Source organism: Bombina bombina, chromosome 2 (assembly GCF_027579735.1).
Source record: "Bombina bombina isolate aBomBom1 chromosome 2, aBomBom1.pri, whole genome shotgun sequence".
In the NCBI taxonomy this organism is placed as follows: Eukaryota; Metazoa; Chordata; class Amphibia; order Anura; family Bombinatoridae; genus Bombina; species Bombina bombina.
Genome location: NC_069500.1, coordinates 197,233,716 through 197,258,527, shown reverse-complemented (window position 1 = coordinate 197,258,527; position 24,812 = coordinate 197,233,716). Strand labels below are relative to the sequence as shown.

At 38.6% G+C, this 24,812-nt stretch overlaps 1 protein-coding gene across 3 annotated transcripts in view; it reads right to left on the bottom strand.

Moving 5' to 3' along the window:
- LOC128648634 (low-density lipoprotein receptor class A domain-containing protein 1) overlaps positions 1–24,812 on the bottom strand; it is an 80,174-nt gene that overhangs the window by 46,222 nt on the left and 9,140 nt on the right. The window contains exon 1 of one of the 3 annotated variants that reach the window (XM_053701428.1): positions 4,021–4,138. The exons of the other annotated variants lie outside the window; for them this stretch is intronic. The gene's annotated coding sequence lies outside the window, so the exon portion shown is untranslated. Of the gene's footprint in view, positions 1–4,020; positions 4,139–24,812 lie in introns of those variants that run through there. 3 annotated transcript variants of the gene reach the window in all.

The window sequence follows — 24,812 nt, the reverse complement described above, 5'->3', positions numbered from 1 at the left end:
AACCACATCCCCTGGTTCTCCAGAACCGCCTTCCCCTGCTAGCTTGGCAGATTTCAGAGGATCTTGGTCTTCAGAAGGCCTTTCAAGAGACGCTCAGCTCCTCCTTCGAGAATCTTGGGCCCCTGGCACCAGGAAATGTTACGCTTCAGCCTGGACGTCATGGGCTTGTTGGTGTTCTCGCAGGCAGGTTGATCCCTTTTCAGCCCCTGTAGTTCTTATTGCAAATTTTCTTTCAGAACTTTTTTCCCAAGGGAAAGCTTATCGCTCCATTAATGTCGTCCGCTCCGCAATTTCAGCGGGCCATTTTCCAGTTGATGGCAATCCGGTTGGTAGACACCCCTTGGTTTGCAGGATTTTAAAAGCTATTCGGTTGAAAGTTCCCCCTTCTGCTCGATACACTCACCTTTGGGATGTCTCCATCATGCTAGCCTTTCTTAGGGATTGGCCTCCCAATATAGAACTTTCTCTTAAACAGTTGTCGGCCAAGTTGGCGATGCTGCTCTGCTTAGTTTCCTTCCGCAGAATTTCGGACATCCATGCGTTGGATATTGAAGGCATTTCCTTTTCCCCTGAGGGCGTTACCTTTTTCATCTCTAAACGCACAAAATCCATGTCATCTTCCATTTTTTACCCTTATTTCCCTGACGACCCTCAACTCTGTGTGGCTCTCTGTTTGAAATCTTATCTTTCTAGGACGACTTCCTCCCGCCCTTCCTCCGGAGGTCAATTGCTAATTTCTTTTGTTCCACCCTTTCGTCCTGTCTCTTCTCCCACTTTGGCCAGATGGGTCCGTTGGCTCATGTCCTCCGCAGGCATTGACCTTTCTTTTGGAGCTCATTCTGTTCGGGGTGCAGCTGCATCCAGAGCTCTCTTATCGGGTAGTAGCCTTCAAGATATCCTTAAAGCTGCAGATTGGTCTTCTTCAACCACCTTTTCTCGTTTCTATTTTAAACCCATTCTTCACGCTTCTGAGTCTTTACTTTTATTGCGTTAAAATTGCAAAATATGAAGCCTCCTGTCTTGACATAAAATTCAGATTATTATAACCTTGGTGACTAAATAATCTTGATTTTATTAAAGACAGGAGGCGAATATGTGTCTAAGAGAACAATTATTATTATCATTTTATTTTTTCTTTCCAGTGTAATTCGGTGGATGGTTTTCTTCCTGGATTCTCTCAAGGCTTCACTAGGACCTTCTTCAAAGCTTCGAATTCCTTACTTCCCAGGATGTTGTTGATGTTCGTTCTTCTATAATCTGCTAGTTCTTCACCAAAGAAAAGAGGAAGGACTTAGATTGTTCAGGATTCTTTATTGTTATGCTGTATCCTGATCAGGGCCGTCTTTAATATTGATTGGACCCTGGGCAAAAAATTTCTTGGGCCCCCCCCCCCCACCCCATGCAATTTTGCTCTCCACCCCAACATCCCAAAAAACAACTAAATCAATTTTTTTTTTATTATTAGCTCAGCGGTGGATCATCCACTGCTGGGCTAATCATTTAAAAAAAAAAATGCAATATGTGAAACTGGACCTAAGCAGTACTAATAAGTAAATAAATATATAAATTCCTCCACTGTGGATTCATTTAATATTCTTTTGAATGTGATTCTGGTGTGAGGTTAGCTGGTTAAAGAGATTTAGGGCAGCCAACAGGAGCAAAGCAAGGTAAAGGAGGAAGCATGGAGGTGCAGACAAATATAAGTTTACTGACTGGAACAGCAGAACTACTATGGGAAGCTGTAAAATCTGAGACAGAGAGAAAATAAAAACTATAAAAATAAACCTTACATTAATGTGTGAAGTATCAGCATGACACTATACATCAGCCACAGCAGCACATGTCGCTTCTTTGCTAGGAACAAGTTCCCTCTCACCCTGAACTAGACAATGCTGCATGGGGAGGGGCGTGTGTGCACTCACTTATTCTTCCCACTGACACCTTTCTACAAAGCACTATTCCCCTAACAAACTTCAGTTAGTTGATCTTAGGGCCACAGCAGAAAGAGCAGGGCTAAGGGGACCAGTAGACTGGATGCTGTCTGTCCAAGGCTGCATGGATACAGTGTGAGATGAGTCACACAGCCTCAAGACTGAAGAGAGCAGTGTATGCAGCTGCACAGATGCTCAAATCCTCATGTGCCTGCCGCTCCAGCTTTCTGCTGCATGCGCCCACAGTCAGCCCTACCCAGAAACAATCCCCACCACCAGAGCAGTTACCTGGTAACAGTGGTAACCCCAGTAGGACCTTTTCTGATGCAGTGGGAAATGGCTGGATGCCGAGTTAGGGCTTTGCATTCGGTGCTGCACAGTGCACATCTAAAACAGCACATGGCACTAGCTTGGCATGTCACATGACACCGGCACGGTCTGGCACAGTTATATATAAGCAGAGTACTTTTGACTGTGACAGTATTAGGACTGAATGTGTGTGTTCCCCATGTCACATCAGCAGTCTGGTATGAACAATAAAAAAAAAAAAAAAAAAAAAAAAAAATTTTTTTTTTTTTTTTTTAGGACTCTTGGGCCCCTCAACAGAGACTGGGCCCAGGGCAGCTGTCCCTTTTGCCCTGTGTTAAAGACGGTCCTGATCCTGATTGGTTATACGCTGTTGCTGTGTCATTATTTTTTCTTCCTTTCAGTTTCTTTGCTGTTGTTTTTGGTGTCAGTAAAGAATAATGCAAAATATTCGCCTCCTGTCTTTAATAAAATCAAGATTATTTAGTCACCAAGGTTATAATAATCTGAATTATAACTTTTTAAACAGAACTTACTCTGCTGAGCTGAGGAGAATGTGAGGTAAAATATAATTCTTTTTTACATAGAGATGCTCAGGTGATGAGCATATGAGTATTATGTCCCTTTAATTTGTTGAAATGTATGCTGATTTGTTATTCTATAGCAACAAAACAGAATTACAATATGTTTACTTTTTCCCTCAACCTTGATAAACTAAGATATTTAAAATTATTATTTTGAAAATATATAGAATATTTATTTGGGCTTAAACCCCAGTGAGGCTGTCATATTCTAAAGCACAATGTTGTGTTACAAGAGCCAGGGGTTGTTATTTATAGCAGAGATACAAGGGAAACATACAATTGGGAAACACATGACTGCATTTCAGTGTTATACAGAAGCATTTTTTTTATTTATTTTTTTGCAATACACTTGTATTAGTAAAATCCTTGTAATGAAGGCACCATCACAGCACCTGCTCAGAGACCTGTCAGTCACATGTATTTATCAGAGATGGTGCAAAGTATCCAGGCTTTCCTTAAAGAGACATGGAACCCAAAATTGTTCTTTCATGATTCAGATAGAGAATACAATTTTAAACAACATTCCAATGTACTTCTATTATCTAATTTACTTCATTCTCTTGATATGCTTTGTTGAAAAAGCAGCAATGCACTACTGGGAGCTAGTTAATGCACTGGGTGAGCCAATAACATGAAGCAGCCACCAATCAACAGCTCATGTACCTACCTAACTATCCTTTTCAACAATGGATACCAAGAAAACAAAAAAATAGATAATAGAACAGTAAATTGGAAAGATTTTTAAAATCATAAGCTTTATCTGAATCATGGAAGAAAAATTTGGATTTCATGTCCCTTTAAATTCAAATCACATATTTTATCTACACAAATCACTCAAGTAAGGACTGTGATATTCTATTAACCTCAACAAGGAATATCGCTTTATAAACTTCTTAGGCTATAACAGAAGGTAAGATACAAAATCTACCCCTAATGAAAATGAGTGGTCACCCTTGGGTCAACTAAACTAAAAATGCAAAATAAAGGGGTCTAGTTTGATCTTTTTCAGACAAAATGGGTTGAAGTCCGTCCTATACCTAAGTTCTCCCATAATATCAAGTTAAACAATTCCATCATTTTTTTTTTCATTTTGTGCAAAAGTTAGATGTGATATTCAGATGCTACTTTTAGAAACAATTCATGCAAATCTTCAGTTTCTGACTGAGGAGATGATCTGAAATAACAAAAAATGTACTCACCAAGAGAAATAGCCGTCAGTGCAATAAACTCTGTATTGCATTTATGAAACACTATACTAATTAACTATCAGATATCATTAACAATGAAGCTGATCCATCCGTATTGGACCTCCTGTAAAGAAGAAACTATGATTACACTTATTAAGCTTGGCTATAAATACTATAAGGCAATTAACACGTACAACTTGTTTGACAAGGTTTTAATCTGAATACCCCTGTATAAATAATGTTTTAAATTATGGGGCATGTTTGAAACTTACTTTATTAATCATTAATGTAACAAACATCACCGTTGATCAATCCCTTAGCTGTCCCGTCATTTAGTTTAGATTTGATAAATGATGTAATTTCAAAATAGAAAAATTCCCAGAGTTTATTGATTTTATGTGTTCCCCACACATGCTGTTATTTATCCTAGGTTACAATATTATTTATTTCTATCTCAGCAGTAACCTTCAATGTGTTATATATATTTACGTAACAGTATTTTTGATTAATGGAATTATGAATATTGATAATCGATCATTAAATTATTGTCAGCAATATCTCAATTTAATATAGTGGAATTTGTCAATACACTCCAAAGAAACGTTATATAATCTCTGTAGTGTATTCCAGAATTACATTGAGATGTCTAGAAATTTTGACAATAAAATTATTATAAACATTAATATTTCATCTCAAATTAAATTAATTCCTAATTCTAACCAGTTAAAGGGACAGTCTACACCTTAGTCATCTTAAAGTCTTACCTTAGATAAAACTGCAAAAATCCTCCTGAACCCCTTTCTATATCATGCAGCAGGACAGTAAAAAAGTTATTTTAAAATTAAGTGTTTCTGGCCAGTTTGAAATGGCTGCCAAGTTCAGCCCACTGATCATGATCTGGGCTGCATATAGCATCCAATCACAAAAGGCTCACTAGTTCAATTCAACAGACTGTCAATGCTATTCAGAAGAGTGCCTAGATGCAGCCCAGATCATGATGTCATCAGTGGGCGGAGCTTGACAGCCATTTCAAACTGGCCAGAAACACTATTCATTTTAACATAACTTTTTTACTGTTCCTGCTGCATAATATAGAAAGGTTGCAGGAGGCTATTTGCAGCTTAATCTAAGGTAAGACTTTAAGATGACTAAGGTTTAGACTGTCCCTTTAATCTCTATAAACACATTGATTATATTTATGTAGTAACTGAATATCACCTATGACCAGTTATATCTATCAATTGATCAACACAACTTTAAAATATTAAGCAGGCTATAGAGATATTTAGATTAATTACTATTCAATAAATATTGTCTATTATCCCATGAATGGACGAAATATTTCTATAAATAATCCTTAACTCCAAATAAATCACTTATTAAATATCACACATGAATTATACTAGAACAATTTATTACAACCCAATGCCAAAATATGGATTAATGATTTAACAACACTTGAACGAAATATATCCTAATGTTATAATAAGTAAATCTTAGCTCAAATTCAATGTCTAATGGAATTTGCTGGAGATTATTATTCAACAACTAGCCAAAAAAAAGCCTTATATCACTTCAAATAATCAACCAGAGAGATTTAGATATTATGAACACAATAGCCAATTTATGTGCGATTCTTAAGAGATTTCACAGTAAATAAGAAAATTAATTTATAAGTATGGACTGCAAAACCCCTGTTCCTAATAATAAAGTTACTTAGCACTAATATATTTAATATATGAAGTACACTGGTCTATTTAATTCTAGCGTTGCAACTATAAAGTACCTCTTTAAATACCAGCTTCAATTAAAGTACAGCAATAAAAAATATCTTTGTTTAAAATACTAAAAATATAAAAACATTAAATCGCTTAATACATTACCAGATGACCAATATTTGAGAGTTCAGTCTTCAATCAGAATTCTTTTCACTGTCATATAAGAGAGTATGCACATATCTGGAAGTGAATCTTAGGCCCAATTTTATTTGCTCTTTCGGTATAAAGAGTTTCCCATAAAAAAATGTGTCTCACAAAGACTGTATATTTCCCAGGCAGCAATTCTGCCAGTAAGACAAGGTAAGCACATCAACCAGCATTGACCTCAATTACTTCCTGTGCAAGAGTTTTCATCTGTGATAAAACTCACCTCTTTTTCTAATCATCCAGTGAAATTTTGGGTACGCTCTTTGAGTCTGAGCTTCTCATTTGCTACTGGGAAATGCCACTTTGTAATTCAATTCTCCCTAATTGAATATCTTTGGCCGCAATACCTCATATCGGACACCGGGGGCAGCAAGAAACTGAAATTTAGCTTTGCAAAACTGTATTTCAACTATATATATATAGAGAGAGAGAGAGATGTATATTCAATACATTTGAAATTTCATAGTTTTAATAAACTATCACCTAGATTACGAGTCTTGCGTTAGCCTTAAAAAGCAGCGTTGAGGGGTCCCAACGCTGCTTTTTAACGCCCACTGGTATTACGAGTCTGACAGGTACAGGTGTACCGCTCACTTTTTTTCCGCGATTTTAGCATACCGCAAATCCCCTTACGTCAATTGCGTATCCTATCTTTATAATGGGATTTGCCCAACGCCGGTATTATGATTACTGGACTCCTACCGCATTTAAAAGTCAGTAGTTAAGAGTTTTATGGGCTAACGCCGTAACATAAAACTCTTAACTAAAGTGCTAAAAGTACACTAACACCCATAAACTACCTATTAAAAATGAACAGGCATGGAAGTTATTCTAGCTTTTGTTCTATCTCAGGAGTGCTGTTCTCTCTCTTCTTTGACATTTATGCAAATTACTCTTAGGTCTCCCTATGGGTAATGGGGGAAACCAGACGTGAACTCCTTGCACACATGCCCCTAGAGAGATGCAACAGCACCTCACTGATGAGGCCCACAAAGGCCGAAACGATCGTCTGGGGTTGTTGTTTCTCTTGTTCATAGGAGAATTGTCTGGCATTTTGGCGCTGGACTGTCTTTGGGCGGGATCAGACTGATATGCTACAGGATATTTTTTCTCTGTGGAAGGGCATCAACGTGTGCTAAAAGAACGCGCACCCTGAGTTGTAATTGAAATGAACAGGCATGGAAGTTATTCTAGCTTTTGTTCTCTCTTCTTTGACATTTATGCAAATTACTCTTAGGTCTCCCTATGGGTAATGGGGGAAACCAGACGTGGACTCCTTGCACACATGCCCCTAGAGAGATGCAACTGCACCTCACTGATGAGGCCCACAAAGGCCAAAATGATCGTCTGGGGTTGTTGTTTCTCTTGTTCAGAGGAGAATTGCCTGGTATTTTGGCGCTGGACTGTCTTTGGGCGGGATCAGACTCATATGCTACAGGATATTTTTTCTCTGTTGAAGGGCATCAACGTGTGCTAAAAGAACGCGCACCCTGAGTTGTAATTGAAATGAACAGGCATGGAAGTTATTCTAGCTTTTGTTCTATCTCAGGAGTGCTGTTCTCTCTCTTCTTTGACATATATATATATTTATAGAGATGTATATTCAATACATTTGAAATTTCATAGTTTTAATAAACTATCGCCTAGATTACGAGTCTTGCGTTAGCCTTAAAAAGCAGCGTTGAGGCGTCCCAACGCTGCTTTTTAACGCCCACTGGTATTACGAGTCTGACAGGTACAGATGTACCACTCACTTTTTTTCCGCGATTTTAGCATACCGCAAATCCCCTTACGTCAATTGCGTATCCTATCTTTATAATGGGATTTGCCCAACGCCGGTATTATGATTGCTGGACTCCTACCGGATTTAAAAGTCAGTAGTTAAGAGTTTTATGGGCTAACGCTGTAACATAAAACTCTTAACTAAAGTGCTAAAAGTACACTAACACCCATAAACATCCTATTAACCCCTAAACCGAGCCCCCCCCCCCACATCGCAAACACTTAACTAAATTGTTTAACCCCTAATCTGCCGACCGGACATCACCGCCACTTTAATAAATATATAAACCCCTAAACCGCCGCACTCCCGCCTCGCAAACACTAGTTAAATTTTATTAACCCCTAATCTACCGTCCCTAACATCGCCGACACCTACCTTCATTTATTAACTCCTAATCTGCCGCCCCCAATGTCGCCGCTACTATATTAAAGGTATTAACCCCTAAATCTAAATCTAACACTAACACCCCCTAACTTAAATATAATTTAAAAAAATATAAATAAAATTACTACAATTAATTAAATTATTCCTATTTAAAACTAAATACTTACCTGTAAAATAAACCCTAAACTAGCTACAATATAACTAATAGTTACATTGTATCTATCTTAGGGTTTATTTTTATTTTACAGGCAACTTTGTATTTATTTTAACTAGGTACAATAGTTATTAAATAGTAAATTAATATTATTATTAATAGTTATTAATAGTAAATTATTATAATATATTAGGTTAGTGTTTATTAAAATAAACACTAACCTAAGTTACAATTACATCTAACACTACACTATAATTAAATTAATTCCATAAACTAACTACAATTAATTACAATTAAATTAAATAAACTAAATTACGGGGGGAAAAAACACTAAATTAAAAAAAAAAAAAATACAAATTTTTAAACTAATTACACTTAACCTAATCCCCCTAATAAAATTAAAAAAAAAATAAAAAAAAAATTCCCTAACCTATACTAAATTACAAATAGCCCTTAAAAGGGCTTTTTGCGGGGCATTGCCCCAAAGTAATCAGCTCTTTTACCTGTAAAACTACCCCCTTGAAGATCACCCTACCTTGAGCCGTCTTCACCCAACCCAATTACGGGGGGAAAAAAACACTAAATTAAAAAAAAAAAAAATTACAAATTTTTAAACTAATTACACGGTACACCTAATCTAATCCCCCTAATAAAATAAAAAAAAAAACAAAAAAAAAATTCCCTAACCTATACTAAATTACAAATAGCCCTTAAAAGGGCTTTTTGCGGGGCATTGCCCCAAAGTAATCAGCTCTTTTACCTGTAACATTACCCCCTTGAAGATCACCCTACCTTGAGCCGTCTTCACCCAACCGGGCACAAGTGGACCTCCAGACAGGCAGAAGTCTTCATCCGATCCGGCCAGAAGAGGACATCCAGACCGGCAGAAGACTTCATCCAGGTGGAATAGCCAATAGAATGCAAGCTCAATCCTGTTCCAATCAGCCAATAGAATGCAAGCTCAATTCTATTGGCTGATTGTATCAGCCAATAGGATTTTTCCTACCTTAATTCCGATTGGCTGATAGGATTTTATCAGCCAATCGTAATTCAAGGGACGCCATCTTGGATGACATCACTTAAAGGAACCTTCATTCTTCAGTCGCCGTTGGATGGAAGAGGATGCTCTGTGTCAGATGTCTTCAAGATGGACCCGCTCCGCTCCGGATGGAAGAAGATAGAAGATGCCTCCTGGATGAAGACTTCTGCCAGTCTGGATGTCCTCTTCTGGCAGGATCGGATGAAGACTCCTGCCGGTCTGGAGGTCCACTTGTGCCCAGTTGGGTGAAGACAGCTCAAGATACGTGATCTTCAAGGGGGTAGTGTTAGGTTTTATTAAGGGGGGATTGGGTGGGTTTTAGAGTAGGGTTGGGTGTGTGGGTGGTGGGTTTTAATGTTGGGGGGTATTGTATTTTTTTTTACAGGTAAAAGAGCTGAATACTTTGGGGCAATGACCCGCAAAAAGCCCTTTTAAGGGCTATTTGTAATTTAGTATAGGGTAGGGATTTTTTATTTTGGGGGGCTTTTTTATTTTATTAGGGGGATTAGATTAGGTGTAATTATTTTAAAAATTTGTAATTTCTATTTTATTTTCTGTAATTTAGTGTTTTTTTTTCGTAATTTAGCTTATTTAATTTAATTGTAATTAATTGTAGTTAGTTTAGGGAATTAATTTAATTATAGTGTAGTGTTAGATGTAATTGTAACTTAGGTTAGTGTTTATTTTACAGGTAAATTTGTACTTATTTTAACTAGGTAGTTATTAAATAGTTAATAATAGTGATGTCGAGAACCTAAAATTTTCAGTTCGCGAACGGCGAACGCGAACTTCCGCAAATGTTTGCGAACCGGCGAACCGCCATAGACTTCAATAGGCAGGCAAATTTTAAAACCCACAGGGACTCTTTCTGGCCACAATAGTGATGGAAAAGTTGTTTCAAGGGGACTAACACCTGGACTGTGGCATGCCGGAGGGGGATCCATGGCAAAACTCCCATGGAAAATTACATAGTTGATGCAGAGTCTGGTTTTAATCCATAAAGGGCATAAATCACCTAACATTCCTAAATTGTTTGGAATAACGTGCTTTAAAACATCATGTATGATGTTGTATCGATCAGGTAGTGTAAGAGTTACGCCCGCTTCACAGTGACAGACCAAACTCCCCGTTTAACGCACCGCAAACAACCGCAAACAGTCCATTTGCACAACCGCAAACTCCCCATTTGCACAAGGTTGGACCTGAGCTCTGCAATGACAGCATGCGTTGATTGACGTGCTGTCTAGCTGACCCCGGGTGCCGATTCATGCTGTCTGACTGTACCACTAGCTCCTTGCGACGACCTCCCACTGCTTCCAACTCGTCTCCTCCTCCTCTCTGTCTCCCCATCTGAACTTTCCCCCTGTTCTTCTCTTCTAGCGGGCACCCACATGACATCCACGGACGCATCATTATCATCAACCACTTCACTTGTATCTGACAACTCAGCAAAGGAAGCAGCAGCGGGTACAACATCATCACACCGTACGTCCATGTGTGTAATGCTGCCTGACTGAGACATATCCCTGTTATCTACATCCTCTGGCAATAATGGTTGCGCATCACTCATTTCTTCCAACTGATGTGTAAATAACTCCTCTGACAGATCACAGTCAAAAAAGTGTTGTTTTTTTTTAAATGTACACTACTGTTACACCAGATATGAGTTGCACTGGTGTGACACTGTGCCCTGGCAGGCCCTGAAACGCACACGTGTGAAGGAAACTGACTGCTATTATTTCACAGTCAAATTTCTAGTTTTTTTTTTAACCCCTTAATGACCGAGGACACCATACGTCCTCAGAAAAAATACAGTTAACGCCTGAGGACGTATGGCGTACGTCCTCGGTTTGGAAAGCAGCTGGAAGCGATCCTGATCGCTTCCAGCTGCTTTCCAGTTATTGCAGGATGCCTCGATATCGAGGCATCCTGCAATAACAATTTTACCCCTCCGGTGCAGAGAGAGCCACTCTGTGGCCCTCTCTGCACCGGGCATCGATGGCCGCATTCGTTGGTGGGTGGGAGCTGAAGTGGGAGGTGGGTGGGCGGCCATCGATGCGGTCCTTGTCAGAGAGGGGGGTGGGATCGCCGGGAGCGCGCGCGTGTGCACGGGAGGAGGCGGGCGGGCGCGTGCACGGGGAGGGAGCGGGTGGTAACTGCTACACTACAGAAAAAAATGTTTTTATAAGTGGGAGAAAGGGGTGCAAAATATTTAGTACTTGGAAGTGATCTGGGAGCGGGTGGGGGATTGGTCTTGGGGGGGGAAGCTACACTACAGAAAAATGAAATTAAAAAAAAAAAAAAAAACATTTTATTTGCAAACTGGGTACTGGCAGACAGCTGCCATTACCCAATATGGCCCCCAATAAGGCAGAGGGGGAGGGTTAGGAAGCTGTTTTGGGGGGGATCAGGGAGGTTGGGGGCTAAGGGGGGGATCCTACACAACAGCATATGTAAATATGCTAAAAGAATATATATATAAAAAAAAAAGATACCTTTTATTTTAGTACTGGCAGACTTTCTGCCAGTACTTAAGATGGCGGGGACAATTGTGGGGTAGGGGAGGGAAGAGAGCTCTTTGGGAGGGATCAGGAGGTCTGATGTGTCAGATGGGAAGCTGATCCCTACACTAAAGCTAAAATTAACCCTGCAAGCTCCCTACAAGCTACCTAATTAACCCCTTCACTACTGGGCATAATTCATGTGTTGTGCGCAGTTGCATTTAGTGGCTTCTAACTACCAAAAAGCAATGCCAAAGCCATATATGTCTGCTATTTCTGAACAAAGGGGATCCCAGAGAAGCATTTACAACCATTTGTGCCATAATTGCACAAGCTGTTTGTAAATAATTTCAGTGAGAAACCTAAAGTTTGTGAAAAAGTTGACTATTTTTTTTAATTTGATCGCATTTGGCGGTGAAATGGTGGCATGAAATATACCAAAATGGGCCTAGATCAATACTTGGGGTTGTCTACTACACTACACTAAAGCTAAAATTAACCCTACAAGCTCCCTAATTAACCCCTGCACTGCTGAGCATAATACACGTGTGGTGCGCAGCGGCATTTAGCGGCCTTCTAATTACCAAAAAGAAATGCCAAAGCCATATATGTCTGCTATTTCTGAAAAAAGGGGATCCCAGAGAAGCATTTATAACCATTTGTGCCATAATTGCACAAAATGTTTGTAAATGATTTCAGTGAGAAACCTAAAATTTGGAAAAATTTAACTTTTTTTTTATTTGATCGCATTTGGCGGTGAAATGGTGGCATGAAATATACCAAGATGGGCCTAGATCAATACTTTGGGTTGTCTACTACACTACACTACAGCTAAAATTACCCCAAAAAACTCCCTACATGCTCCCTAATTAACCCCTTCACTGCTGGACATAATACACGTGTGGTGCGCAGTGGCATTTAGCGGCCTTCTAATTATCAAAAAGCAACGTCAAAGCCATATATGTCTGCTATTTCTAAACAAAGGGGATCCCAGAGAAAAATGTACAACCATTTATGCCATAATTGCACAAGCTATTTGTAAATCATTTCAGTGAGAAACCTAAAGTTTGTGAAAAAATTTGTGAAAAAGTGAAAAAAAATTTTTATTTGATCGCATTTGGTGGTGAAATGGTGGCATGAAATATACCAAGATGGGCCTAGATCAATACTTTGGGATGTCTAAAAAAAAATATATACATGTCAATGGCTATTCAGGGATTCCTGACAAATATCAGTGTTCCAATATAACTAGCGCTAATTTTGAAAAAAAAAAAATGGTTTGGAAATAGCAAAGGGCTACTTGTATTTATGGCCCTATAACTTGCAAAAAAAGCAAAGAACATGTAAACATTGGGTATTTCTAAACTCAGGACAAAATTTAGAAACTATTTAGCATGGGTGTTTTTTGGTGGTTGTAGATGAGTAACAGATTTTGGGGGTCAAAGTTAGAAAAAGTGTGTTTTTTTCCATTTTTTCCTCATATTTTATAATTTTTTTTATAGTAAATTATAGGATATGATGAAAATAATGGTATCTTTAGAAAGTCCATTTAATGGCGAGAAAAACGGTATATAATATGTGTGGGTACAGTAAACGAGTAAGAGGAAAATTACAGCTAAACACAAACACCGCAGAAATGTAAAAATAGCCCTGGTCCCAAACGGACAGAAAATGGAAAAGTGCTGTGATCATTAAGGGGTTAATGTGCACTACTGTTACACCAGATATGAGTTGCACTGGTGTGACACTGTGCCCTGGCAGGCCCTGAAACGCACACGTGTGAAGGAAACTGACTGCTATTATTTCACAGTCAAAAAAGTGTTTTTTTTTTTAAATGTACACTACTGTTACACTAGATATGAGTTCAACTGGTGTGACACTGTGCCCTGGCAGGCCCTGAAACACACACGTGTGAAGGAAACTGGCTGCTATTATTTCACAGTCAAAAAAGTTTTTTGTTTTTTTTTAATGTACACTACTGTTACACCAGATATGAGTGGTGGCACTGGGCAAGTGGGCACAGTATACGCTGTGAGCCTGACACACACGCTGGCAGGCAGGCAACTGCAATTAGATTACACAGGAAAAAAAAAAAAGCAGACTGATGTTCTAGCCCTAAAAAGGGCTTTTTGGGGTGCTGTCCTTACAGCAGAGATCAGATGAGTCCTTCAGGACTGTAGCGGACACTGAATACACTAGCCTAGCTATCGACTTCCCTATTAAATCAACAGCAGCTACACTGTCCCTCCTCTCACTAAGAATGCAGCTTCCGAATGAATCTAAAATGGATTCTGTTCAGGAGGTGGGAGGGTCTGGGAGGGAGGGTCTGCTGCTGATTGGCTGGAATGTGTCTGCTGACTGAGGTACAGGGTCAAAGTTTACTCAATGACGACGAATAGGGGGCGGATCGAACATCGCATATGTTCGCCCTTCGCAGCGAAAGCAAACATGCTATGTTCACCGGGAACTATTCGCCAGCGAACTATTCACGACATCACTAGTTAATAACTATTTAATAACTATTGTACCTAGTTAAAATAAATACAAACTTGCCTGTAAAATAAAAATAAACCCTAAGCTAGCTACAATGTAACTATTAGTTATATTGTAGCTAGTTTAGGGTTTATTTTATAGGTAAGTATTTAGTTTTAAATAGGAATAATTTAGTTAATTATAGTAAATTTATTTAGATGTATTTAAATTATATTTAAGTTAGGGGGTGTTAGGGTTAGACTTAGGTTTAGGGGTTGATAAATTTATTATAGTGGCGGCGGCAGATTATGGGTTAATAAATTTAATATAGTTGTGGCAACATTGGGGGGGCAGATTAGGGGTTAATAAATAAAATGTAGGGTTCGACGATGTTGGGGGCATCAGATTAGGGGTTCATAAGTATAATGTAGGTGGCGGTGGTATCCGGAGCGGCAGATTAGGGGTTAATAATATAATGTAGGTGGCAACGATGTCGGGGGCGGCAGATTAGGGGTAATAAGTGTAAGATTAGGGGTGTTTAGATTCGGGGTTCATGTTAGGGTGTTAGGTGTAAACGTAAATTTTCTTTCCCCCTAGGAAACAATGGGGCTGCGTTAGGAGCTGAACGCTGCTTTTTTGCAGGTGTTAGGTTTTTTTTCAGCCAGCTCAGCCCCATTGTTTCCTATGGGGAAATCGTGCACGAGCACGTTCAGCCAGATGTGGAGCTAAATTTTGCTCAACGCTCACTTTTCTGAGGCTAATGCCGGCTTGCAGAAAACTCGTAATACCAGCGTTGTCTTAAGTGAGCGGTGAGAAAAAAAGGAGCGTTAGCACCACACAGCCTTACCGACAAAAACTCGTAATCTAGCCGTATATGTTTAATATATGGCCCATCTAATCTAACTGAGCATGCAATTTTAAGACTAAGCATGAGTATATTGATTTAGTATGTATTCTTATACATTTAAATATTAGACCTGTGTATAATATTAAATCTATAATATATATGAATATATATATATATATATATATGTCCCAAATGGATTCAGCACCAGTGTTAATTTCGTCGACTAAAACTAGACTAAAATGACTATAAAACTAAAGAAATTCTGATGACTAAAATACGACTAAAACTAAAATGACATTTTAGTCAAAAGACTATGACTAAAACTAAATCAAAATTTGCTGACAAAAACATTTTATGCAAGGTGTTATAATCAATCCATTTACAAAACTTAATTTTATTAAATTTTAAGATAAATAAAGACATGTTCTATACCACAACAGTTAAATCTGTTAAATCTGTATTGCATGTTCAAAACTTAATACCATAAATAAAAACAGGTTAATAAACCTTTACTCCAGGAGTATATAATGAGTTTGGAAGTTCTAGAGCAGTGCTAATCTTTGCCGAAAATTTTACGAATCTGTGAACAATCAATTGATTCTTCCTATAGAAATAAGCATAAACCACGAGTATGGGTTTAAGTTATGCTGTGCCTGTGCTAGCTGCAGAAACTTATTGTTGTGTTGAGTTACTTGATACCCATTTTAATTATTAAAAGAGAACTGTTAAAGTTTTTATAGTGGGTAATATGTGCAATACAGCCAATACAGTTTACAGTTTTGATTTTTTTTATATTTTAAAGTTGCACTTCTGTTTGTTTATGAAACTTGGTTTTATTTAATTTTAAGTTTAATAAAGATGTTACATATCACAACGGTTAAATCTGTGTCTGTATTGCATGTTTAAACCTTAATACCACAAATATTAACAGGTGTTATGTTTACTCCTGTAGTATATAATCAGTTTGCAAATTATAGAGAAATGCTTAAATAATGCATTACACTTTAACTAAACCCCTTAGATTTTAGTCAACTAAAATCTACTGGAGATTCAGTCGACTAAAACTAGACTAAAACTAAAACAATTCAGATGACTAAAATACGACTAAAACTAAAATGGCATTTTAGTCAAAAGACTAAAACTAAGACTAAATTGAAATTTGCCGTCAAAATTAACACTGTTCAGCACTAGCTAGTACAATGCAACCTCCAGGGTGCACTTTAAATTATAGCATAGAAATTTAGAAGAAAGGCACTCTCCGTATGATAGTGAGTAAAAAACTTTACTTATGTGAACGTTTTCGGGGTTACCCCCGTCCTCAGACTTACATACAAGGAAAACAAACAGACAATTTATGTGTACTACCTGACCCCTGGTGCTTCGATATATATATATATATATATATATATATACTTCCTACTGATAATGTCTTAAGAGATGTGCTTAAAGTTAAGGTAAACTTTGATGCATAAAAGCCCGTTTTTTTAAAAAATACTTTTAAAAACAGGGGCACTTTCAATTATCAAAGTTTAGAAAGCAGCCGTTTTGTTTAACACTTACCTTTCTTCTTTTCACAGCTGGAGCAGCTTCCCTCACCCGGAGATCTTCTCTTCACACGTCAGCAATGACTAATCCGGCTTCCTCCAATCACGGCATGGCCTCAGGCAATGAATCCCCTGGGGGGAAAGCCGGGATTGGAGGAAGCCGGATTAGTTTTCCACATATTGATGTGTAGTAGCAGCATTTATTAAGTTCTGGTCTAATGTACGGTACAGTAAATGTTGAGGTAGAACCATTCTTCTTCTACCAGTCATCAATTCAAAAGATGACATCTTAGTAGCACTACTTGAAATTGCTCTTAATACCATTAGGACTAGAGGTAATTTTACATCCCAGTCCTTACCTGTTTCACTCACAAACTTTTTGAGTATTTTCACAATGGACTGGTTGTAATGCTCTACACTACAACTAGAGGCAGCTCTATATGCAATATGGAGCTTTCTTTTAACTCCTAGTATTTTCCAAATTTTTGTCATAACTTCACTAGTAATGTGGGTCCCCTCAATTCGATTTGATTCGCTGGGGTAAGCCAAATCTGGAAAACATGTGGTTAATGAGCAATGCTGCGCATGTTTCAGCATTATTAGGTGCACTGATGCACTCTACCCATTTAGTGAATAGGCATTTTACTGTCAACATGTATCTGTTACCTCTTGATGACCTAGTTACTGGACCAATAAAATCAATTTGTATATCTGACCATGGCATTACCATCCCTCTTTTCTGCAATGGCGCTCTATGCATTGGCACAGTGGGTTGGAACTGTGAACAGACTAAACAACCTTGACAGTAGGTTTGAACTTCCTTCAACCTATGCGGCCAAAAGGCGTAGTCATGCAATATTTCATATGTTAATTTGGCACCACGATGGCCAAATGTGGGAGCATCATGGGCATGTTGAAGCATGAGATCCCTGAACTGGGTAGTTACCACCATTTGTTGGATACCTGTTTTGGGGGTTCTAATTAACAAACCATACTGTAATTTGAATTGTGATTTGGACTTCATTAAGATTCTAAGATATTCCTTTCCAATACAGTCCTCTTTTGAGATGGGGTTGTTTTCAGGATTTTCTATATGTTTATAGAAAATACCTATAACGGGGTCTTCTTTTTGACTAGTGATCAGGTCCTCACTAGGAGAATCCTGATTCCATTGTACCAGGTTAGGCTCATTTTGTTGTTTAGCCTGGTTTCTGGTAATGGCTTTTACGTGAATTGCACCCATTAAGTGGTCAATATTAAGGAGCTCTCCAGTTATGGCTCAATCAATTTGCTAATCAGTCGGTAGACTTCTGGCAGAAGCAGTCACGTGTACTGGAAAGCTGAGACATGCTTGCATCTCGACCACGCTACTGAAACTCAGGAGCCGCTATCTCTAGGCGGATTCAGACTCGCGCCGAGACACAGCTCCAGGGAGTGAGATCTGGAAGTAAGCCAGGTGTGCGTGCGGAAGGCGCGTAGCGGGAGCATCGCAGGAACCGGGATACCCTCCAGGGCAACGCGGAGGAACGCAGGAGCACATCCTGGTTACAGCGAGACACGCTGACATGCACAGCTGCCACAGACCATCGAGTAACTGGCCAGCTCCAGTTAAAGGCAGAGTGAACCCGCCGTCAAGTAAAGGAGGAACGAGGATCAGCAGTGCAGGGACACTGCTGCTTGGGTCTGGGAGGAAACAGGCTTGGAGAACGTTTAACCACAGACACACGCCAAAAGAAGACAAGATAAGTACCCTGCCTAACTGTGTAATAGTAAAAGGGGCATTAGGTACCGACGGGAGACGCAGGAGGAATAGCCATCTAAAAACCAGAGGGGGTAAAGTGTGATGGGAGACCCGGGTGTATAATCCCTTGAATAGGAAAGTGGGATTTCCTGCTGTATGTAGGGCCTGGGACTCTTGATATATAATTGAAGGGGTAACAAACAAGCGCCCCCCTCTGCTCCCCGTTTTTCCTGCGGATACTTGCTACATTTTTCCAAATCCGGAACAACAGACTTAGTTATCACAAATCTTATAAATACCTTAATACCTATGGCTCCTTTAAGATATATGGGGAATAAGACGAAGTAAAACCCTCACAATAAAAACCCCAGTAATTGGGAGGTCATAAGTGGAAGGGGCCCTGTGTTGGAAAAGGGTCCTAGCAAAGAGATGGATTAATATACATTGACAGCAGCACCGCACTTAAAAAGCTTGTTAAAATTCTTTACATCAGGATTACAAGTGGATCATTTGGACTGGGAACCAGATTAAAGAATACAGAAACACTTTGGGGCGACAGATGTAGACTGTTTTGATAAAAGTAACAACAAGGCCCCAGAGGAAAACACATTGATCAGGGAGCCTGAAATAGAGTCGGGACTGTAACAAGTGGACTGAAAATGTACCATATAGTGCAATGATCCATTATTGTTAATATTGTAATAGTCTGCTGTGGAAAATTCTCTGTTGTTATTCTTCTTTTTCTTTTTCCTTTTTTTTTGTCTCCCAATATCTTGAGCTTTGAAATGTGTAACCATATAACAACCAAGAGACATAGATAAGTTAAGGTTTGGAAAAGGTTGCGTAAAAGGAAGTATAAGTTATTGATGTACCTCCTCTATGCTGGTTCTCTATGTTGTTAAGTGCCAGACCTTGTAGGTTTAAAGACACAGAGAAGGGCGAGTAGTGGTTACTGGGAAAAGTCACTATTTGAACTTTTTTTTTTTTTTTTTGAAAATAGGTAATATTATTTATTACAGCTATTTCTGGCTGCGATTTTTTTAAAAAGAAAACGCCCATTAAGGGTCAACTTGACTCAAGGGTTAAGGATCACTTGTTGAAAGATTATATCAGATAACTGTGATATTTTTTTTTAGTATCAATGATGCAAGTAAATTTTCATATATGGGTTTAATTCTTGACCAAAGGTTTGCATAGGGGAAGCAGATAAGAATAACCCTAAGGCAGTAGAACTTTAGAACTTAAAATTAAGCGGTTTATATAGAGACCGCGTGGTCAAATTTTGTTTCTTTAACAATATTATTCTCTCATCTAAGTAGTAAGAACTGATCTTCCTCATAATGATTAAATGTCCTCCTAAGTACTGAGCCTGGGCAAGTAGTCTGAGTAAGTTATCTAGAGATTTGCAGTAAGAGGCAGAATATCAAGTGGAGGGTAAGATAGATATATCTATCCATGATACAGATACTCTCTGCCTATAAAGAAGCAGCTTATACATTATAGACTATATACTCTTTGAAGAATAGAATTTCCTTTTTTTTTTTTTTCTGTTTTTTTGGTTTTGTTTTTTTTTGTATTATACACAGAGTAGTATACACTTCAATACACGCAATCACTAAAGAGACACACATACATATATATGTGTGTATATATAATATATATATATATATATATATATATATATATATATATATATATATAAATATATAACCAAAAACAAGTTTAAAGCACCTACCATGTCATCTAGAAATAGGAATCACGATAAGAAAAGTAATAAATCCACCTTAGAGACCCTGGACGGGTCGGAGGATAACACTTCACAGAGCACGAATAATGAAGATTTAATTAGACAACTTAAAGGGACAGTAAACCTTAAAAATAATGTTATATAATTCTGCACATAGTGCAGAATTGTATAACATTATTTAAGTGCTATATTTCTAAAAGCCTTTTTTACCTTTTAATATGTAAAAAATATGGCGCTTTTACAGACCCGCCCTCTGCTCTCTGCTGAGCGGGTCTGTTATATTTAGTCAGCGCATCGGGCCAGCTGTATAGTCACAGCCCGGCCCGACCGCGCCATAAGACTAAGTGCAGCTCGCTCCTGTGACAGGAGTGAGCTGCACTTAGTGCTATGGCGCGGTCGGGCCGGGCTGTGACTATACAGCTGGCCCGATGCGCTGACTAAATATAACAGACCCGCTCAGCAGAGAGCAGAGAGCGGGTCTGTAAAAGCGCCATATTTTTTACATATTAAAAGGTAAAAAAGGCTTTTAGAAATATAGCACTTAAATAATGTTATATAATTCTGCACTATGTGCAGAACTATATAACATTCTTTTTAAGGTTTACTGGCCCTTTAACGCACTTTTTTCACCAAAGTTTGATTTAATTCAAAGTAGTATAAATGAGTTATGGAATGAAGTTAAACACTTTGCAACTAGGATCACTCATGTAGAGCAGAGGGTATCAGGCATTGAGGATAGGGAGATACAAAGAGATCAAATGACCCAAAACATGTCAGTACAAGTAGAGGCAATTAAAGCAAAACTGGAAGACCTTGAAAACCGTACCAGATGGAATAACATCAGACTAATAGGCCTAACAGAAAGGGTTTCAGAAAAAGAACTTAAAGTCTTTGCGGAGGGCGAACTGTTACATTTATTAGAAATTGAGAAAACAGAGTCAACAATTAAGGTGGAGAGAATTCACAGAATTGGCCCAGCTAGGAACTCAACAAGTGGAGATTATATTAATAGAGCAGTTATTATGAAAGTGTTGAACTTCCAAGACAAAATCAAAATATTTAATGCATATAGAAAACTGAATAGTGAATTAATGTTTGAAGGGAAAAAGCTATTGTTATTTAATGACTATTCAATTGAAACATCTAACAAAAGGCGGGTCATGGCACCGTTATGTACGAACTTATACAGGGAGTGCAGAATTATTAGGCAAGTTGTATTTTTGAGGATTAATTTTATTATTGAACAACAACCATGTTCTCAATGAACCCAAAAAACTCATTAATATCAAAGCTGAATATTTTTGGAAGTAGTTTTTAGTTTGTTTTTAGTTATAGCTATTTTAGGGGGATATCTGTGTGTGCAGGTGACTATTGCTGTGCATAATTATTAGGCAACTTAACAAAAAACAAATATATACCCATTTCCATTATTTATTTTTACCAGTGAAACCAATATAACATCTCAACATTCACAAATATACATTTCTGACATTCAAAAACAAAACAAAAACAAATCAGTGACCAATATAGCCACCTTTCTTTGCAAGGACACTCAAAAGCCTGCCATCCATGGATTCTGTCAGTGTTTTGATCTGTTCACCATCAACATTGCGTGCAGCAGCAACCACAGCCTCCCAGACACTGTTCAGAGAGGTGTACTGTTTTCCCTCCTTGTAAATCTCACATTTGATGATGGACCACAGGTTCTCAATGGGGTTCAGATCAGGTGAACAAGGAGGCCATGTCATTAGATTTTCTTCTTTTATACCCTTTCTTGCCAGCCACGCTGTGGAGTACTTGGACGCGTGTGATGGAGCATCGTCCTGCATGAAAATCATGTTTTTCTTGAAGGATGCAGACTTCTTCCTGTACCACTGCTTGAAGAAGGTGTCTTCCAGAAACTGGCAGTAGGACTGGGAGTTGAGCTTGACTCCATCCTCAACCCGAAAAGGCCCCACAAGCTCCTCTTTGATGATACCAGCCCAAACCAGTACTCCACCTCCACCTTGCTGGCGTCTGAGTCGGACTGGAGCTCTCTGCCCTTTACCAATCCAGCCACGGGCCCATCCATCTGGCCCATCAAGACTCACTCTCATTTCATCAGTCCATAAAACCTTAGAAAAATCAGTCTTGAGATATTTCTTGGCCCAGTCTTGACGTTTCAACTTGTGTGTCTTGTTCAGTGGTGGTCGTCTTTCAGCCTTTCTTACCTTGGCCATGTCTCTGAGTATTGCACACCTTGTGCTTTTGGGCACTCCAGTGATGTTGCAGCTCTGAAATATGGCCAAACTGGTGGCAAGGGGCATCTTGGCAGCTGCACGCTTGACTTTTCTCAGTTCATGGGCAGTTACTTTGCGCCTTGGTTTTTCCACACGCTTCTTGCGACCCTGTTGACTATTTTGAATGAAACGCTTGATTGTTCGATGATCATGCTTCAGAAGCTTTGCAATTTTAAGAGTGCTGCATCCCTCTGCAAGATATCTCACTATTTTTGACTTTTCTGAGCCTGTCAAGTCCTTCTTTTGACCCATTTTGCCAAAGGAAAGGAAGTTGCCTAATAATTATGCACACCTGATATAGGGTGTTGATGTCATTAGACCACACCCCTTCTCATTACAGAGATGCACATCACCTAATATGCTTAACTGGTAGTAGGCTTTCGAGCCTATACAGCTTGGAGTAAGACAACATGCATAAAGAGGATGATGTGGTCAAAATACTCATTTGCCTAATAATTCTGCACACAGTGTACAAGCAGGATGGAAAGCTAGATTATTATACCCAGCCATGTACAAACCAAGGAAGGAAATAAACTATTTACAGAAGAAGCAGAAGCCAAATCCTTTTTAGAGAAAAATAAAGATGGAGGTAAATTATATGGAGAAGAGGGAAAGTAGACAAGGGGAAATCCATGAAAGGTTAAGTAGCTACCCAACAATATGTTTAGTATGTTAGGTTGTTATTATATTTTTTTTTTAATCAAGAATACTCGACTAAAAGTCGGGGAGTTGGCTCATTCCCTTAATACTGGTAACAAGTGGATCGAAGGGGTTAAAAAATTAAATTTGGGCCTATGTCTTAATATGCATATATACAGATTAAAATGTCTTTTAAAATTATATCATGGAACATAGGTGGAATTACTTCCCCTATTAAGAGGAAAGCTATACTGAAACAAGCAAGGAAGTTAGGTGCCCAGATAATTTTTCTCCAAGAAAAGCACTTAAAAAATGAGGAAGCAGTTAAATTAAAGGGAGGGTGGATAAAGGAAGTAATTTTTACTCCATGTAGTAGTAGGAAAAAGGGAGTAGAAATTTTATTCAGCAAAACATTAGAATACTCTATTAACAAAACTATTCTAGATTCAGATGAGAGGTTCATCATTTTATCAGTTCGAATTAAAGATAAGGAATATATTTTGTGTAATATATATGGTCCTAATAATGAAGATCCAGGATTTTGGAAAAAGATAAGGGACCAATTGATTATGTTTGCAGATAAACCCATGATAATGGGTGGAGATTTTAATCTCACACCGAATTTACTTCTAGACAGGCAAAAAGAGACAAGGGTACAAAACCCCAAGAGCCTGAGATCCAGTGGAGGCTCCTCCATTTGTGCACACCCGCACGTGCCCCCCTGTCAAGATGCTGAGAGAAAAAAACTTATTCTGAATAAAATATAATTTTTCCAATAGCCCCCTATTGGAAAAATTATATTTTATTTTTATCCCCAAAAAATACAATTCTGATGTTTTTTTTTAAAAAAAATAAAACATTTTTTTTATGTGTGTTGTGTTTTTTTTTTAAATCGCACGTGCGGTAGAGCCCTATATCATGCCTGTCAGTGATGTCTATGTTCACTGCAGGCATCTGGGCCAGCCTCCAAGCGATTCCCTATTGATGCTTAATCGCACATGCTGAACTGTGCGAGTGGGGAGGGACATGATCAAGACAAGTTCAGCCTGTGCTCTGATAGGCTGCACCACGATGCCGGATAGTGGATACATCATCACGGCTCCTCCCCTGCATCAACGGGCCAGAAAAATCTTCTTATTACATTATGGTGGGGACGTTGTATGTTTGGATAAACCTCGGCTGCAAAGTATTTGTAAAGTATATTTATATATATATATATATAGACTGGTACAAGAGGTGCACATGTTGTGAAAGAGAGTGGGGGCAGCAGCGGGTGTGATCTTGTCTGTTAGTGAGAGGATCAAGCAATGCAGGGTGATGAGGGAAGTTCCAATACAAAGTTTCTCTGGTGTTGTCCCCTTTGTACCGGAGCTTAAAGTGCACTTGTTATGTCCCCTGTCAGTATCAGGGTGCAGTGTTTCTCGGGTTAGAGTCCTTACTTAAAGAAAGCTGCCGCCCTGGGACAAGATTTTACTTATGTTCTTCACCTATAAAACGTGATATTTATTTTTTTGCAACTGCCCTACACTTAATGAAATTATGGTCAGTGCTGGCAAGAAGGCATTTGTTACAAATTAACACAGCTTACCAGTGCTCAAACCCTTCCGCACCACCAGCAGGTAAAAAAAAGCATTTGTATTAGTAAATTAAAGTTTAAAAATTTTAATAAGATAACGAGCATTGTGATAACGATGACTTGTGCAAATAAGGTTTTCAGAAGTGTGAAAGAAAACAATGGAAAAAATATAT